This window comes from Schistocerca piceifrons, chromosome 1 (genome assembly GCF_021461385.2).
Source record: "Schistocerca piceifrons isolate TAMUIC-IGC-003096 chromosome 1, iqSchPice1.1, whole genome shotgun sequence".
Lineage (NCBI taxonomy): Eukaryota > Metazoa > Arthropoda > Insecta > Orthoptera > Acrididae > Schistocerca > Schistocerca piceifrons.
This window is the reverse complement of record NC_060138.1, coordinates 660,650,474-660,664,877: the sequence shown is the minus strand read 5'-3', so window position 1 is coordinate 660,664,877 and position 14,404 is coordinate 660,650,474. Positions and strand designations below refer to the sequence as shown.

Here is a 14,404-nt window from a genome sequence, read left to right as displayed (position 1 = left end):
CTTTCTGCTTTCCCTTCTTTGCTTAGAACTGGGTTTCCATCTGAGCTCTTGATATTCATACAAGTTCTCTTATCTCCAAAGGTCTCTTTAATTTTCCTGTAGGCGGTATCTATCTTACCCCTAGTGAGATAGGCCTCTACATCCTTACATTTGTCCTCTAGCCATCCCTGCTTAGCCAATTTGCACTTCCTGTCGATCTCATTTTTGAGATGTTTGTATTCCTTTTTGCCTGTTTCACTTACTGCATTTTTATATTTTCTCCTTTCATCAATTAAATTCAATATTTCTTCTGTTACCCAAGGATTTCTACTAGCCCTCCTCTGCTGCCTTCACTACTTCATCCCTCAAAGCTACCCATTCTTCTTCTACTGTATTTATTTCCCCCATTCCTGTCAATTGGTCCCTTATGCTCTCCCTGAATCTCTGTACAACCTCCGGTTCTTTTAGTTTATCCAGGTCCCATCTCCTTACATTCCCACCTTTTTGCAGTTTCTTCAGTTTTAATCTACAGGTCATAACCAATAGATTGTGGTCAGAGTCCACATCTGCCCCTGGAAATGTCTTACAATTTAAAACCTGGTTCCTAAATCTCTGTCTTACCATTATATAATCTATCTGATACCTTTTAGTATCTCCAGGGTTCTTCCATGTATACAACCTTCTTTCATGATTCTTAAACCAAGTGTTAGTTATGATTATGTTGTGCTCTGTGCAAAATTCTACCAGGCGGCTTCCTCTTTCATTTCTGTCCCCCAATCCATATTCACCTACTATGTTTCCTTCTCTCCCTTTTCCTACACTCGAATTCCAGTCACCCATGACTATTAAATTTTCGTCTCCCTTCACAAACTGAATAATTTCTTTTATTTCATCATACATTTCTTCAATTTCTTCGTCATCTGCAGAGCTAGTTGGCATATAAACTTGTACTACTGTAGTAGGTGCGGGCTTCGTATCTATCTTGGCCACAATACTGCGTTCACTATGCTGTTTGTAGTAGCTTACCCGCATTCCTATTTTCCTATTCATTATTAAACCTACTCCTGCATTACCCCTATTTGATTTTGTGTTTATAACCCTGTAGTCACCTGACCAGAAGTCTTGTTCCTCCTGCCACCGAACTTCACTAATTCCCACTATATCCAACTTCAACCTATCCATTTCCCTTTTTAAATTCTCTAACCTACCTGCCCGGTTAAGGGATCTGACATTCCACGCTCCGATCCGTAGAACGCCAGTTTTCTTTCTCCTGATAACGACATCCTCTTGAGTAGTCCCCGCCCGGAGATCCGAATGGGGGACTATTTTACCTCCGGAATATTTTACCCAAGAGGACGCCATCAACATGTAATCATACAGTAAAGCTGCATGCCCTCGGGAAAAATTACGGCTGTAGTTTCCCCTTGCTTTCAGCCGTTCGCAGTACCAGCACAGCAAGGCCGTTTTGGTTATTGTTACAAGGCCAGATCAGTCAATCATCCAGACTGTTGCCCTTGCAACTACTGAAAAGGCTGCTGCCCCTCTTCAGGAACCACACGTTTGTCTGGCCTCTCAACAGATACCCCTCCGTTGTGGTTGCACCTACGGTACGGCTATCTGTATCGCTGAGGCACGCAAGCCTCCCCACCAACAGCAAGGTCCATGGTTCATGGGGGGGGCAAAAGTAATTACATTCACAAAAATATTCGTGTATAAGGAAATCTAGCGAAACATAAGAATGTGAGAATTTGTAGACTCCATACAGAATTGTTATCTGTCAAGAAAAAAGCCAATTATAATAAGAACAAACAGCATGAATATATGTTTTTCATGCATGAAACTTGTGTTTATATTACCTTGCTGTAAGCAGAGTAAGCAGCAGTATACCATACTCTAAAGTAATTCCTCATGGTTGAGTTGCAGCTGATGGCACTGAATAAGTGAGATTCGGCTGTTTTCACACACATAATTTTAGAACACTTTATTTGGAGCGAACTATTGTGATTTTTATTGCATTTTTTAATTGTCACGCAGAAGTACGGCAGAGAGAATGAAAAAATGTTTACCGTCATTAACCAACAATAAGCTCAAAAGACAGATATATCTAAAATAATGATCAATGTCATTCTCTTTTAAGATGCACGAGACTGAATTTAGACAAACAATGAAACGGATTTCGAAATTATGATCTGTTAAGAAACTAAAAGACTAATCGACAGATATTGATTGACCAATGCCACAATTATTTTCTTGTTCTATAGATGCTATTTGAAATATAAAAACACACAGCATAAATTGTATGGAGATAGGAACTACAGTAATTTTATCCCCATTGATATAAGAACACACTGAACAAGTAACATTTTATAATGAATTCAGTGAGGATACAACAATATTTCGATTTGATTCTTCAATTTCTCCCGGCATATTTTTTGCTCTAACAGTCAGGTGCGCACCTGACAATAGCGACATGTCTGATCGCCGAAATATTGTGCCCGTTGGACGCTATGAACTGGCATATACCCGTGGACTGTTCGAGCAACATTTCGATTGATTGCTGAAATTAATACATCACACAGAGACTGTGTCTGGAGACATCAGTGGGGAGGGGGGGGGGGGGAACCCACCAGGGTCAGCAAATGCAAAAGTAGTGCAAATCTAACCTTTTATATATTTTGCGAATTGAGAATGTTAATAGAAACTATTTTATTGCACTAATTAATCGTCTGAAGATGACTGAATAATTAAACTTACTCAGTACACTGGTAAATGTGATTAGAAAATACTGACAAACATGTTACATTAAATGAACAATTCATGTTTTAACATCGAATTTTGTCAATTTAGTTTGGTGACATCTTTCAAGATAATTTGTGCATATATTGAGATGTTTACTAACTGAAATGTGACTTCTCGCAGCACTTAGGATCGGCTTTTGAGGCCAGGTTACGATCGCTCCTTCAAGTAACTCTTCATTTGCCCTTATGGGGATAGTCATGTTGACCGCTGACCTCAGAGGGGACGAAATCCTTAATGAGTGCAACAACACAGTTTTCCGAATTTTCCTTGCAGAAAGAGAAAATAGGCACAGAAAGATATTAGCGTGTCGTGTCTTGTGGGTCTTATTTCGTCAGAGTTATCATTGCCAAACCATCGTTGCTTGGAACAGTTACACTTTTTCAAAAAATCGTGCTAATATCTTTTCTTTTCATTCGAATAAACATCGCCACTAATTTGCTGCAGCGCAATTTCACCTCCAAAGACGAAGGACTCACTTGTCGGTTCCCACATGGTCCATCTGGTGGTACAGTATCAAGTGATGCATACCAGAGTAAGGTTTGACCATCTGCGAATTTTTTATTGCTTGTCCCAACATTTGGAGTTTAAAAAAAGTGCTCATTACGTAGGTGCAAAGGTGTCACAAGTTGCACATGAAGCAAGCATTAGGACAGACACAGAAGGCATTGGAGGCGTGCCTCACAGCAGTACGTACCTGCTCCGCCAGATGCCGGGTGTAGAGAGTGATGGTAGCGTTGACCTCTCCCCGCGGCCTTGGTGTCGGGTTGAAGACGCGGTAGCGGGGGTGGTACCAATCCCGCGTCGTCGTCACCCTCCCCAGCTGCTCATAGTGAATCGTCTCTGGAACTGCACAAACACCACGACTACAGGACAATCACATATTTGTGAATGTAGTTCACAGTGTCATGTCTTGGTCCCAAATTGCCTATGTAGTACAGTGTGGAACACCTATCGACATTCTTGGAACACAGAATTAACTTGTTCACATATGTCTATTTTTTATGTGTGTGAATATTGTGTTCCTCCATTAATGGAAATAGTTCTTCCTGGACATGTGCTGCTTTTGTGGTAGAGCTCCTTATCCTCCAGACATTTCATAGTGATGGAGCTTTGAATATAGTCTAGGATCCTGTAATAGCAGACATCCATTCTATTACTTTATCGTAAATGGGGGTGACCTTACATGTGCTCACAAGACATTATCATCCACAAAGCAGACTGGAAAGAACAAAATACAACAGCATCTCTAATAAGAATACAACACAACTATAGTATGTAGTGGCATTGTTGTCCCTTGAAGTTCTGCACACAGAATGCAGTAAGTGCAATCCTTAAATGGCTTTATCATTGTAGTAGCAACCAGGACATTCTAAACTACACATATGAGACAAAATATACTGACCTCCCACTTTACAGTGTGTTGGTTTACCTACAATGTAACAGTGACTTTGTGTGGCGTGGAATAGATAAATTCTTGCTAGTTGGCCTTTTGTGCTCTTACCCAATATTTATTTAAGCCAAATTTTTGATCTAATTTCTTATGTTAAAGTTTATAATTTATAGTCTACTTTATATTATTTAGAATAATTTATGACCCATATAAGTAGTGGAAATCAGTATAAAGGCATCGATACTGGCAGGAAAATCAACATTGTTGGTGGGAATAATGAAATACATCTCGGGTGAACAGCCTGGTATGAGTGTGCATAGGACACAATGTTTCGGCAGTCGACCACGTTGCCATCATCAGGTGCGCTGATCAACTGACCGGGGATGGGCTGGCGCCATGTATATATAGGACAGTCCCCCTCCCACTCCTCCCTCAGGCGTTTCCTATAAGTCGGTGTGGTCCTACCCCATGCGCGATCCAGGTACAGCGTCTGTTCTCCCGCCGTCTGGGCGCTGCGTCCTAGGTCTTCTCATTCAGGAGAGTCTGCTGGCACCACTCTCGTTATTCTTCCCTCCTCAGTCGAAATCGATACACTCTGGGAAATATCCTTTTTCTTCTTAATCCGGGTGATCGCGGGTTCCCACGCCTTGCTAAGGATGTAACCGCTGTCACGATTTAATTGTGGCTCCCTTACTCTGATCTCTATGGCTTCTTTGATGACACAGTCCCAGTAATTAGAAGTCTGTGACAGGACCTTGGTTTTCTCATAATCCATGCTGTGGAGTTCCAACAGGCAATGCTCAGCGATTGCCGACTTACTGGGCTGTTACAGTCTAGTGTGCCATTGATGTTCTCGGCATCAGTCGTCAATGGTACGAATGGTCTGCCTTATATATATACTACCACATTGGCAAAGTATCTGATAAACGCCTGATTTACGTAGACCAAGGTTGTCTTTGACACTACCAAGAAGGCTCTTCATTTTGCTTGTAGGACAGAAGATGCTTTTCACTTGGTGTTTACGTAAAATACGTCCAATTTTTCTGGATAAGGCCCCACAAAACGGAATAATAGCCAAGGCTATCTCCTCCTGATATTCATCCTGAATTTCTGCCGGTGCTGCAGGTGTGGGATGTGGAGCGTTCCGAATTTGCCCTTCCTTGTAACCGTTCCTCCGAAACACAGTCTTCGGTGGTCCAATTCCTGTTGGAGACTGTCCCTTTTGGAGATGGTGTGAGCTCTGTGTACAAAAGTTTTGGGCATGCCATTCTTTTGTGGCGGGTGGTGGCAGCTATCCGCATGTAGGTTAAAAGCGGTGTGCGTCTTATTCCTATACACACTGTGGCCCAAAGTGCCGTCAGCTCGTCTTCTAATCTAATCTTGGTTGGAATAGCTTGCATAGTGTATAAGCAAAAGTATGAGATCCAGTGTACTGACAAATGCAGTCAAATGGTAAAGCATTTGATGTCAGCAGTACACTATATAATTATACATCAACGATTCGGTAGGATAGGGTGGGACTAGGTATAAAGGCAGTTGGCTCTGTGTGGTGTTAGTGTGTGTGTACATGGTTTTACTGCAGACAGAAAACACACTTTTAGTCACCTTTAGTAACAATGCCAAGTGGAAAGCAGTAATCATTTGATGAAAAAACAAAAATTTGTGCTTAATTGGAAATGAAGCACTCTAAATGTCAAATCGCCAAGAAGGTGAACCTTTCAATACAGTGATTGATAATGTCGTTAGACCGAACACGATATGGGCAGAACAGAAAATATGGACAATGTAGAAAATTATCTGAGGTATCAAAATGGTTACTTCTGCACAAAGCAAGAACCACATACCGCTATTCTATTCAGTTTGGTGCTGATTTACCATTTCGAGACACTACAAGCTGAGGGTTCCAGTTAATTATCATTTATTCTAGAGAAGCTGCATGGTCATCAGTGGTATCTGTTCTTTCAAGAACAGTTACTATCTTCATATATAGTTAAACGGCTACACGGCCATTGACCTTCATCTGTGTGAATGTACACAGGTTGCCCAAACTCTTATGGGAATCATCACCTTAGTGGGTGTGAGTAATGAGTGGATGAGCAAAGTATCTGTTAGGAACATTACGTATGTAGATTGTGGATAGTTGGGAATGTGGGGCCCATGGGAAGTGTGCAAGAGTTAAGTCCCTGATATCGCATTACTCATCTGTGTCCTCGTTGGCTTAGATGGATAGAACGTCTCCCATGTAAGCAGGAGTTTCTGAATTCGTGTCCTGGTCGGGGCGCACGTTTTCAGCTGTCCCCATCAAGGTATGTCAACAACAACTGTTGGCAGCTAAGAATTTCAATTAATTATCATTTAACCTAGAGAAGCTGCACAGTCACCAATAGTATCAGTCTTTCTGAGAACTGTTACTATTTTCATATTTACTTGAAGAAAAGATGTGGAAGGAATTTGCTGTTCATGGAAACTATAAATGGATTGACTTACTTTCGAAATTAGTGAGATGAATTTATAGCACTAAACCTTCAACTATAAAAATGGACCCAAAAGACGAAAATAAAGAAACTGAATAAATCTTATTGAAACTTGCTTTGGTATCTAATTTGTTAGACACTGAACCCAAGTACAAAATTATGATAAAGTAAAAACAAGAAAAAATTGTTAAAGGCATGGGATTCAATAATTTACAAAATAGTTGGGTAAATAAAACAAAAGCAATTTTTTAAAATGTACGAAAGAAATAATATACATAAATGGAGTTCATTATTCAAAACCTAAATGTTTGATATTGAATATTATTTTCATAATGTGTATTCTTTCATTAAAGAAGATAGAGTATATTTGATGTTCAAATAAAGGTTAACAAAAATGTTGTAATGTCAAAATTATTTGAACATTTAAAATTTGAGTTCTTCGAATCAAATAATGAGATGAGTGAATTATGATTATTAGATACACATAAAAATACTTATGAATATTATTACAAATTTAATTATGAAAATAGTAATTGGAAAATTAGTTTTATATTCTAAGAACGTTTGTTAATTTATTTATATCTTAGGTTAATTGTTCTCATTAGTAATTACCTAAAATTTTTGAATAATTTAGATATTAAATTTTTTTCATTACATTATATAAATTTATTGAATTTGGTAGAAAATTCTTAAAAATTCTTCACAGTTTGGTTGCCTATTTTCGATTATTCCAATCTGATATTGTAAATTATTAATTGGTTTGAATAACATATTAATCAAAATTAAAATCATTATATGTCATCTTAAAATAACAAAAGTTGATCTTAAACTTCCATCATTTAACTGAGAAACAACATGTAGTAATAATGTATTTATTTCTTCATTCATTTGGATTTTATTTCTGAGGCATTTTAATTGTTACATAGAAATTTTCCATTGGTTTCTCATCAACTTCAGTCCTTAGTCACACATAATACATTTAAATTTTGTAGACATCTACTACTTCTTTTCTAATCTTATATTCTGCAAGTTTACGACTTGCTGGTAAAACTTCTTCATAAACCCAATCATGAAAATTTTCCCTCAAAGGCATTATGGATTTCATAACTAAAGAATATAAACCAGGTTCATTAATTAAATTTATATCTGATTGTAAGTGTAACTGCTGCATACAGTTTGATTCTTTATATTTTTACTTTTAACATTATCACATACGACTTTTTTAGAATTCGAATATTCCAAATTGTCATAAACGTTTTTTCAGCAATAATTATTTAAACGTTTCTATTATAACAAATGAGTTTATAATTATTGAGATCCACATGGGATTCCATTTATATATAAAAATATTTATTTTGTTTCTACTTTTAAATTTCAGTAAATGTTTTCCTTATAAATGGAGAGCCAAAATTAAGTGGTGTGTCCACTGTGCAATGAAGAAAAACAAATTCATAAAGGAAATAAAATAATAATAAATAATTTACTCTCAGAATCAGGTTTTATGGATTGTCAAAGAAAGAAACTAGGAGAACTTCTTCGTAACTGGTATATTAAAACTTTTATTTGTGAAACATCCGGAAAGGAATATATTCATAACTGTGATCATTCAGAAAATGAGAAATTAGCTTTCATATATAAAAAAGATAAGGAAAGAGATTATCTAAAACTTGAACGTTTTTGTGGAAAATGTGTTTGTAAATTTTACTTACCAAGACACCAAAACTAATTGTATCACGAAAAAACATTTAGGAATAAATAGGTTTTATTTTTTATTTAATCTTTTAAGCAGCTGTTAAATTCTTATCATTTTTTATTTTATTTAGATTTAATTTATAAATATCATATGTTAATGTATTAATTCCATCTTGTACGCATGTATCATCATCAGAACATAAAACAATTTTATTACATTCAGCTGTATATACTTTGTGTTTAACTGATCTAATTTAATTCATTTTTCTATTTTGTTTTATTTTGTCAGTCAAACATTTTTATAATCATCTAAAGTAATTTCATTTCCCAGACCTGATTTCTTAACTCCTTTACATATTTTTCTCTTCTTTTTCACCTGCTTCATAAGCATACATTTTTAATCTTAAAATAATGTATTCCACAATTTCGATCTTTCATTTTTCCTAAAGCTTTCTAATTTACTAGCAGAAGTTCATAAATATTATCTTTTGGGTAATCACTTGTATGAAATTCGTTTTTAACATTGATTTCATATCTTTATAGAAGTCTTCTGTTGTTATATCATAAATGAAAGAATCAGTATCCAAATAACATAAGTCAATATTTTTATCATATTCTGCTTTCACAACATCATAGTGAAAATCATAGATTCTTTTTTTCAAACATCAAATACAATCATTCCAATGTAGATTTGTTTATTGCACGTTATTTAATTTTTTCATTCAGTAAATAGAGAACTATGTTCATAATTTGGCTGAGATATATGATGTGTATATTTTTCAGGTTCTTCTACGATTTTAATATGTTATATATTGAATTTACAAATACACAAATAATCATTAAGTTGTAGAACTTTTTTCAAAAACTTTAGCCGCCTTCATTCATCTTTTCTGTATTAAAGTCAATGTATTTCTGCAACCATCCTCATTGTTCAAATGATAACATTCTATGAATTTTAAATTCAAGATTTCAATATTGTTTTTTAATTTTATAATGTAATTAATATTTTTCTTTATTGTTTAAAGTTGTCAATAATTTATTTCCTTCTTCTGATGCAAAAGTTAAATCTTCATGTAAATCATAATTTTCTTGGATATGCTAAATCAATTTCGAAAATATAAGCATATTTATAATCGTCTGGGATTTTAAGTATAGTTCTTTGGCATTAGACCATTTCAGATCCATTCACCCAAACTTTTCAAATGGTAAAAATTGAGACTTTGGCCAACAATACAAATTATTTGTATCTTTTTATGCAATGTAATTTGGTCGTTTTGTTGGCTTAAGAGTTTTCATATATCTAGTATATGATATTGCAGATTTTTTACTCCATTGAGAAATTCCACCTCAAATTCTTTTATTAAGAAATAAAATCATATCTAATCTTGGAAGAAATCTAATCCAGTTTATGACACTTTTTACATGGAATCCCAAGCTAGTCGTGAAACCGTAAAATATCACATTGGGCCACGTTTATAAGATATAATACATGTATCTATAAAATTTTCGAATATATCTGCTAAAATCAAAAGATCAGATTTATTATATAATCTTGTATACTCATGTAAATTTTTAATATTGAATTTTTTCCAAACTAGTTTTGTTCTTTTATAATCTTCATAAGAAATATTATCTATATTATGTCTAGAATTAAAACATTTAAGGTAATTTAGTTTCTTGTAATTTTTCTTCTGAATTCATATATTCACAAGGATAAACTACGTTTTCAATTATTAAATATAGTTTTTCAACTTAAATTTTTTGCTGTTTCTCTAAATTATCCTAATATACAACTAGAAGATAATGTGTCATTACTTGAAGCCATAAATTTAAATGTATCCCACAGTCTTCGTATTAATCCACCTTCAAATGTTTACTACATGCATCAACATTTTTATTAACAATTGCTAATTCTTAAATAAACAGATGAATATCCTAATTTGTTGAATTATGAATATAAACTGGAATAAATTTAGGATTTTGGTAATTAATATTGCAATCTTCATGTGCAGCTTCTCGATATTTTCCTGTTAAATGAAAATGATCGCTTACTTTATTTTCTCTGCATTCAAAATATGTTTTACAATTAGCAGAAGTTTCTGAATTTTTATAATGAATTATATCTTCTGTAGACGATTTCATTCGAACATTTCTTTTATATAGTCAAGCAATGTCTCTAGATTGCTCTTTTAACATTTGAATGAATTTTTGTACTGCATCTTTAATTTAGAATTTTCCATTAGAATATTTAACATAATAACTGAATGAAATTGGTAAATGTTTTTGTTATTTGTTAATCTAATTTTTGGAATTTGATGACAATTTTGAATATCTTTTAATAGACATTCGATATTTGTGTAAAATACAAAATGAAAAAATGAACCCATCAACAAATCATTATAACTTTTAAGTTCGATTTTTTACTTGAAAAGGGCTATCAATTTTTTTACTTTTTTACGTTTTCATCAACCGATTTCATGAATGTCTAATTTTTCTTGTGAATAAACATACCTTACACATCGATTACAAGAATAATTTATGTCCATTTTTAGTTGTATGTATACAAATGAAACAAGAAAGAGTTTTTATCCAACAATCATATTAATTATTTTCATTTTGAATTCAAAGAATATTAACATTAGTTTATTTCATGCATGGTGAAGAGGATATATAATTAGAACTTCATATGCAACACATCAACTGAAATATTTGATTTCTTCTCAAATTTTGGAATATCTTATGCATTATTTTTACATATACTAAATCTTTCTACATCACCTTCTACAGGTTATAATGCTGATTTTATTGAATGAAGAAAACAGTTTTGACTGTCGGTTTTTACATTAACTACATCTTTTTCAACTTCAATTACTTTTGCTAAATCAATATAAGAAGAAACAAGAATTACTGTATCTATTAACATTCAATTCTAAATCATCTATATAAAATAAAGACCAATCAGATATTTTCTTTCCATCTCTTCCATTTCAGTTAATAGTTTATTTGTTTTTTCTGATCAATTAATTTTTTAATTAAACATGATTAGATCTTTTAAAGTTAAATTCTTATATTTCCTCTTGTCTTTTAAAACCACTATAAAATTTCATATTAACTTTAATTAAAATATTGAATTAAAATATTATTTAATTTGATGATTAGTTCTGCATTAATTTGCTCAAATAGCTCTTGTGCTTCTACAATATTATCAGTATTGTTAATTCTACAAGTTATAATTCTTGATGCATGAGCAGAATCTTTATTATAAGTTTGTTTAGTTGATTTGAAAAAGCTTCATCAACTAGAAAACTGAAACCTGAGAAGTTTTTCTGAAAGCTTTTTGTTTATTTTCTCGATATTTATCTACTAGCACTTTTTGAAAATAATTCTCATTATCGATGTTATTAGTTTTTCCATTTACTGATAGGATGGATTAATTGTTGTTCTTTAAAATGAGAATAATTTTTTAATTTTTCATTTTACAGGTTTGATGGCGTTCTTTTAAAGATTTTTTTACTCAAATCAATATCATTATTAATTTTTCCATCAGATTTTTCATAAGATCGATTAATGCACTTATCTTAATTCAGCATAATATTTTGTTTTTTTCACACTACAGATTTGATAAAGTTGTTATACAGATTTTTTACTCAATTCGTTACCTTTATCTTTGTTATTAATATTACCAACAGGTTTCACAATCAGATCAGTTAACTGGCTTTTTCTAAGCTTATAATAATGCTTCAATTTTTTGGTTTTTGCATCTATCAAATTTCTTTTAAAGTATTAGATTTTAGTTCACAATTTGTTATTTCTTTACTCATTTGTTTCCTATTAATATAACCAATAAATTCAAACACATCTTTTCTACTTACATTTAAGTAAACATTTTATTAATTTTCTAAATCTTTATAACTAAGTCCATTCTCTCCTTTACATAAATTTCCTAAGCTATTAAATAGCTCATCTTTCTTCATCATTTTTTCCATCGCTTTTGTAGAGAAGGAAATTTGATTTTTTATTTTACTAAAATGTTTACTATTAGTGTACAATTTATGATTTCAGTTTGGAGGTTCTTACTAATAAAGAATGAAATTAATTAGATTTGAAAATTTTTACATTAGAAAATGAGAATTTGGTTTTTCAGAATGGGCAAATGAGATTTTTTGCCTGCAGGAACCTGTGAAATTAGACTCTTGGTTATAATCCAGATTCATTGTATTCATTGGTAAATATAATACTTTCTTCATTACCTTTATTATAAATATTCAAAATTTTGATATTTCTTTTATTTAAATTAAGATTTCATTTGCTATGATTTTCTAAGTTTTTTTAAATATCTCAGCTTTGTTCACCATTTTTGTTGGCAGCACATAACTACTTAAGGGCTCTAATTTATGGGCTACCTTACCTTAATCAGTGTAATTTATGACCCATATATATATATATATATATATATATATATATATATATATATATATATATATATATATATTTGTCACTATTAAAACACACATCCTCTAGATTTACATCACACTTATCTTAATTTATGACTCAATATGGCCACCAGAGAATCTACATTAGTGAACCGAGATTGGCTAATATGAAGGCAGAATGTATCATGGAGCCTGGTGGATGCCCAGCTGAAACACATTGTTGAAGAACACACAGTTTGTTTCAGATGTTGCTGCAAAAGCATCCAGTGATCACTCTGAAACTTAGTCTGAGAAAGTGCTGATTGTGCACTTGAAGCAGAATCATTTCATTTCTCTGTGAGTAGAGGAACAAATTGGTGCCTACCCACGCCCGTGCACTTGAGTCAAGTGTTTACTACTGGAAATTGTGCAAGCAGTTAATCTTGACTGATGAATGGACTCTGTACTTGAGGAACATCGAATGTAGGAGTCTGCTGATGCAACCACACGTTATCTACGCAGATAAATTCGCATCTGCATATCATTCTTCCTCTCCAAGACGACTGCAGCCTTCTGCAGACCGACACAGCTGATGTGCTCTCCACTCGACTGTTTATGGTGATATACATGCCACGGCTTGAGTAATAGGGACTGTGATGCTAAATGTATTTGGTTCCACTAGACTGTTCTCTGAGCTCTCTGTTGTCAGGACAGTCAGGCTGGAGGTTTCTACTAACAAAGAGACTAGACAATATCACCCATTTAAGTGCTACTTCCATGAAAATGAGAGCTCGATTTTGTATAGAAGATCGGTGTTGTGCCAATCTTAAACTTAGTCTGACCTGTAGAATTAATTCAATGTTGTAACTGTACAAAGTCTATTTTGCAATTAAGTTGATTTTCGGTAATAAATATCTTGATAGCATCTCACTATTCTTATTTAATTAGGATTAGTTTTTGGCCCACTGATCTTGAATAGGTTAGATATGAACATTAATCAGTAAGACTCAATTAAATAATTTTTGTCTCATATCTGAGGTCGGTCAACCATAGCAGGGGTTTTTCAGATCGCAACATATTAAAATCACGACACAGCTCACTGTTACAGAGAAACAATATGCAAGAATGCCTCTCCCACAGAATGCTCCAAGGATGTGTGCATCCGTGCTGTGCTGACTCACACTGGCCACTCAGGGAACCATTTACATTGCTGCCACCTCTCCTTTGTTGTCTCTGGTTGATTGCAAGTTCTGATGTGAAATGACAAATACCGATGCCAGCTGTCCCCTCTGTGCTCACTACAACTGCTGCCATGTATCTGAGGGAGGCAGCGAGCCATACCATCGCCATCAGTCCCTCGAATTTCCGAATACAGCACACGCACCTGGTTATGCAAATTATTCCCCCCTATCACTCCTGGAGCAGATAACACAGCCCAAGGCAGCATGTGGATTAAACAGCATACACAGGAAGTGGCCACCTGCCTTAAGTGGCCCTCACATGCTCCATATTTATTGCGATATTCTGAGAATACGGAATAATATTGACCATCTGAGTGAAGTACTGACAGTTTGTGCAATGTACTGAAGAACACTTCAGAGATTTAAAAATATTGATGTGCACTCAATACATTGTGCAATACATTGTAGCATGTAAGA

At 33.9% G+C, this 14,404-nt stretch overlaps 1 protein-coding gene across 1 annotated transcript in view; it reads right to left on the bottom strand.

The window, feature by feature from the left end:
• Positions 1 to 14,404, bottom strand: part of LOC124764117 (pancreatic triacylglycerol lipase-like) — a 210,907-nt gene that overhangs the window by 156,990 nt on the left and 39,513 nt on the right. The window contains exon 2 of the mRNA XM_047249131.1: positions 3,473 to 3,624. The gene's annotated coding sequence lies outside the window, so the exon portion shown is untranslated. The remainder of the gene's footprint in view (positions 1 to 3,472; positions 3,625 to 14,404) is intronic.